Source organism: Epargyreus clarus, unplaced genomic scaffold, assembly GCF_041222505.1.
Source record: "Epargyreus clarus isolate Ecla_fem2 unplaced genomic scaffold, WU_Ecla_fem_2.2 ptg000010l, whole genome shotgun sequence".
In the NCBI taxonomy this organism is placed as follows: domain Eukaryota; kingdom Metazoa; phylum Arthropoda; class Insecta; order Lepidoptera; family Hesperiidae; genus Epargyreus; species Epargyreus clarus.
In genome coordinates, this window is record NW_027332218.1 from 4,075,615 (window position 1) to 4,081,614 (window position 6,000).

At 32.6% G+C, this 6,000-nt stretch overlaps 1 protein-coding gene across 1 annotated transcript in view; it reads right to left on the reverse strand.

Moving 5' to 3' along the window:
- Positions 1–5,536, reverse strand: part of Gcy (receptor type guanylyl cyclase) — a 144,529-nt gene extending 138,993 nt beyond the window's left edge. Inside the window, exon 1 of the mRNA XM_073077129.1 lies at positions 5,286–5,536. The gene's annotated coding sequence lies outside the window, so the exon portion shown is untranslated. The remainder of the gene's footprint in view (positions 1–5,285) is intronic.
- Positions 5,537–6,000: the final 464 nt, after the last annotated feature.

Sequence of the window (6,000 nt, forward strand, 5' to 3'; positions counted from 1 at the left end):
AATATATATATCTCAAAGGTATGTGAAGTCTACCAATACGCACTTGGCCAGCGCGGTGGACTATGGCCTAATCGTTCTCATTATGAAAGGAGACCCGTGCCCAGCAGTGGGACAGTAATGGGTTGATGATGATGATGATGATGATGATGATGTTGCCTAACTTTGCTTTGACCCTAAAATTACATTTATTTTATAATAATAAATAAATGGATATATTATATGTTAAAATAGTATTACCATGTTTGTATTAACAAACACATATTTTAAACATCATTCAATAAGTACAAATAACTTAGGTAGCACACTATTAAGTGATCTTAAATTACCTAAGTAAATATTGTGAGAAAAAGGGAGCATCTTTACAAATTATAAAGTTGAAGGCAGTATTGTAGGTAATGTTAAAATTTGCTTTTGTACTTAAATAGTTAATACGGTACTTATAACAAAATTTCCAATATATTTTTTTTGTCTGACAGACTGTTATTTTCATTAAACAGTAAGTAAATCCAAAAACAGCTGGACCGATTTTGGTCGGACTTTCACTAGCAGTTAGCCAATTTTACAAGGAGTAACATAGGGTATTTTTATTTTGGAAAAAGGTATACGGTTAAAATAAAAAAAAAAAACATTAAATCTCTGTTGGGCACTGCTCGTTGCTAATAAAATTCGTCAGAACAAAAATCTCGTTTATCAGACTCCTATAAAATAAATAACAAAATTTTAACACGATAGGGTGTTTTGATTTCATTATTGCCGATATTGCGACCTAATTAAATTGATCGTGATGACGGCGAAAAACAAACACTCCATCGCGAGAATATTATTCTATAATTGTAATTTTTAATACAAAATAGCTTTTTGTTTATTTTTCCTAACTTATACGAATAAATTAAAGAAGTACGCTGTCGTAATAGCACGGTCTAAGTTTCTCAAAGTATATAGTAAATACATGTTGATACTTTTAATAGACGATAGGTGCCTCAATGGAATTCAAATGTAATTACATATTAACTTAACACACGCCTAAATAATTTTAAACAAAGTTACATTCTCTGTAACAGAGACAAAGTTCGACATATTACACCAAATAAATTCTTATACTTTGACAATCTCCATAGTTCACAACATCTTGAAAATACTTTAATCTTTAGAGCACTAAGCTAAAGTTCAACCTCAATACAAACTTCATTAATATATTTAAAGTCAAATGCTCTGAACTCTGACTTAAAGGACAAAGTACGTTCAGAAACATATTTTTACACGCTTTTTATTAGCTTCACCTGTATGTTTGTATGTTTGTTTGTAACCGACTTCTTTGGGCGCGATTTTGACCCACTTTAAACGGCCAGATTTCGTTCAAACTTTGCAGATTTATTGAGGACCGATGTAAATACACGATTTTAATAATTTTGTACCATTGTCCTTATCAATATCCTCAGGATTAACGATTTTCGAGGCGAGAGAAAGCGCCTTATGGAGCGTTCAGGCAAAGTTACTAGATTGATTATTAGCTTTGGAAAATAATAATATTATTTCCCTATAACTCAAATGTACTGAAACATATCTATAATGCCATCTTGTAGAATGATTTTTAGGATTCCGTACTCAAAGGATAAAACGAAACCCTCCGCTGTTAGTTCGTGAGTCACAGGGCTTTATCTCTTAAACCGTAATAGATAGACACTTGATTTTTTTACAAACGATGCATGATGGTGGTCGCTATAACAACAAACACTAAAAATAATAAAATAAATATAGTTTAAAAAACTAAAAAACACGCTTTTATGTTAAAATCAACTAAAAAGCAAAAAATAATCTTCAATCTAGGAATCAATTAAGGAACAGTAAATAGTATAATTGTGGAAAAAGTGTGGGGCGCTTTTCGAACCTGATAAATGGAGCACCCCACACTTTTTCCACAATTATACTATTTACTGTTCCTTAATTGATTCCTAGATTGAAGATTATTTTTTGCTTTTTAGTTGATTTTAACATAAAAGCGTGTTTTTTAGTTTTTTAAACTACCTATATTTATTTTATTTACTTGTAATAGTTTGTTTTTGAGATTTTTTAACAACCCTTTGTAAATCTTCGTGATTGAATTACACAAAAGGCACACGTTACTTATAGTGTATCTGTGACTTATAACTAGTACCACAAATAGTTTTTTTTCTAGTACCATAAAACTGGTGAAAGGGTTTAGTTGCCGACTTACTGATGAGAACGGAGTCATAATTGAATTCAGATATAACCTACGTTCTATAAAGAGTTAGTTACAGATGTACATAGGCGACAGTCACCACTTGCAAGCTTGCGTGCAGCCGCAATGCAATTGTGGGAAACCTCAGGTTGGATTTCAATCATACTTGTGGTTGAATCAGATCTCTATGGACGGCAGTAACTTGCCATCAAGTACATCAAAATTTCTATGCAATAAACATAGCATTCTTGATTTTAATTCAGTTTTTCTTTTGTATTTGTTATTATAGTACATTTCGAGTATTGATCTTTTATGATTCAAGAGATAGAGTCATGTTACGGACCGACAGATAACGAATGCTCATATTAGGAGAGTTCTGATTAAACCCTTTGGGTACGTATCCCTAAAGACTATAATGATGAAGACCATTACAAGTAAGTCCCGCGCCAGATAGTGAATGGAGGGTAGTTACCAAATAATTTTCCTGTCCACAACACGGTCACAAAGGACAACACGTCAAAGGGAATTAACTCCGAACACTTGACAGACACCGAAGACGACTCAAAGAGCACCCTTAATTTGAATTTCGGCCCATCGGCGCAACCCCTATCAATGTTCGCAATCACTGGCCCTTAGTGGTGTTAGACAAACTTTGAAGTTAAGTGATAGAAGCCAAGCAGTGACACGTTAAATAAACTCGGCGCGCTTGATCGAGGGGTCCGAGGTTCAAATCCTAGGCAAGCACCTCTGATTTTTCAAGTTATGTGCTTATTGGAAACAAATTCTCACTTGCTTAAAACGGCGAAGGAAAACAAACCTACATACCCGACAAATCTTTAATTTTTTTTTTCAAAGTTATGTAAAGTTTATCAATTCGCACTTGGCTACCGCGGTTGACTATGGCCTACTTCTTCTCATTCTGAGACGGGACCCGTACTCAGCAGCGAGACAGTAATGGTTTAATGATGATGATGACGATTATGATAGTAGCTAACGAATACCTATACTGAGAATTAACAAGCAGGATAGAGCGATCGCCATAATATTAGTCATCTGTGCATGTTCGATCCATGCACAGGTCTAACAGCTGAAGGTGGTATAACCCTTTGCGTTTAACTCCGCTGGCACCACCGCCACACCTGGCTCATAACAACAGTGTTAGCGCTTATGTGTCCTGGTTTGAAGGTGTGTTAAGTGAGACATATTTTTGCGAGGCGTTCCAGCTTAGTCCTCAGGGGCAGCGGAGCATCTGTGCCGACCTCAGTTAAAAATCCTATTTGGGGTTGATTACAGATGTCCATGGGCGCAGATACCTAGCCACTTACTAGCAACTTGACTGCATGCTGGTTTGCTACTTCTATAATTATTCTTGAAGCGATATTATAGTTAAGAACTATAGAAGAATTTATTAAAAAACATTGCGAATCATTAGTCCAGTCAATTTCGTAAGTGATTTATTTTTTGGCTGCTTTGTCTATTTTTTCTCTGTCTGTAGTATATTACGAGAATTCAGTTGGCCATAAGTACCTCGGCTGTTTTAATCACTGCCGTTTCTTTGCATATTTCAAAAACAACTCTAATATTACATTGTAAATGTTGTAATCTTTACTGACGTAATTATTAACTTTAAATACATTAAAAGTGTAATTGAAAACTAAGCGTTGGCGAAGAAATATGACCTCTTGCGTAGGCAGACGCAATTCATATAACTGCCCCATCATCAGAATGGTAAAGCTTGTGATTATGACGATAACGCAAAAACTATACCTATATCATAGATTAGTAAAGATTACCTACTCACTCCTAACAAGAAAATGTACCCAGTTTTGAGAATTGAAATAGTTGCGTAAAAAAGTTTTGCGTAAAAAATGTCCCTAAAATATTTGAAACAATTATTTATTTATTACGTAAATTACGCAGTATTAGTTATTTATTCGTAAATTTTCTCTAAAAATGTTTTTATTTGTCAAGAATTCAAAAAAAGAACTTACTAAAATAAGCCGTTTGTGGCTTCATTCAAATTCAAGGCGGCGAAGTATCTTTACTAATCTATGACCTATACAGATTATAAATAAGTCAGAGTTACTGTATGATTTATGACAGATAATAATAGGTATTTATAACAGAAATTACGTTAATGCGGGCGTTACACATTCGTTATTTATAGTTTTACTAAATTTGGTTGAAAATCCAACAAAGTTGCTAATAAAAAAAATTAAAAAAAAAACAGACTTCTATATCACTACAAAGTAAAAAATAATTCAAGTAAAATGTTGGTTTAGTACATTGTTCTGAAGTCGGCGCTCAATATATTTCGTTGGATAACGGCGTAAACAGGGTGTAGAATATGACCAATAAAATTGAAATTGGTTAAAAAATACTTGAATTATTCAAGTTTATAAGCAATCGGGTTTTTCCAAATTTCCGGGAAAATGGCGAAACTTTTCAAATTTCCTCGAAATGGGACCCCCTGTGAAACTACATACATATAAAAAATATATGTATACGTGCCGAATAGATAACCACTCTTCCTTTGGGGAGTCGGTTAAAAATAGTAATAAAGTAACTAGGTATAGGTATAATTGAAATAAATTTAAAACATACTATATATAAGTATTGGATAAGCATATCGTCTTAGGTAAAGTATGTTAAGATGTATCTATATAAAATAATAAGAAATACAAATGTATAGTAAGTAGGTGTATTAAATATGCAGTTAAATAAATATACTTACCTACAATACATATCGCTTTAAAAATATTTTACGTGATAATGAAGTACTTAAAAATTATAAATAATTCAGTAGATAATTGCTTAAATTTAATTTGTTGTAGCCTTTTAAATTTTAAATTGGTAATTGCAGCCGACGTACAAATATTAAGTAAGTATTATACCGAATAAATTAAACTTTGTACTTTAAAATAATATAGAAATAAGTACTTATACAATATTAAGTACTTTAAAGGCGACAAAGTGTCGTATTGCCGGTATTGAAGACGTCATACCTATTAAAATATTTTCGTGTTAAATATAAATAAAGATAAATAATTCCGACCATTCATTTGAACAGCTGGAAACTACAAACCCAACAGAAGTACTAAGAACAACGATCTTCGCTTTCGTAACATCCAAATAAAGGTTTAAACTTAAAACAAAACTGAAACAAAACTCCAAACCACCACACAAGCACTAAAAGTCAAATGCACTTTTTGCACAAAACCACAATTTGAATTTAGAATTGAACTTGAACTCGCAATTGTTTTATTTCAAACGGTTCGAGAAACACGCGGCTCGTTTCCCGCGTAAAATGGACGCGACGCGTGCACTCCCATTAACACCAAGGCAAAGACTGACGGTTGAACTTGTGTGAGTTGTTTGAAGTTCGACAGACTTACACAACGAATGATTCGGCGCGAATTAAATTATCGTTCAGAAACTAATAATAAAACGATATATCGTACCAAACTCAATTTGTGACCGGTTTTTGATAAACCCGTCAAAATACGACCAAAAATAACCTTTTATTATTCCTACCTGTGAATACATTTTTTCTTCATGTAATATCTAGTACCTACCTACAATTTAATGGCATTGTGAATAATAAATTAGTATGAACCTTCGATATGTAAAATAGGTATGAACACGAAACAAAATAATAGTGTTAAAAAAACTAAACCTTAAGAATATTTACTTATCTATTCGACAATTTAAATTTTTAAATTATTACATTAGAAACTTTTCGCTCATGTGTTAACATATTAATTTAGTTATTAGATATGTTATAATAACATTAATTATAA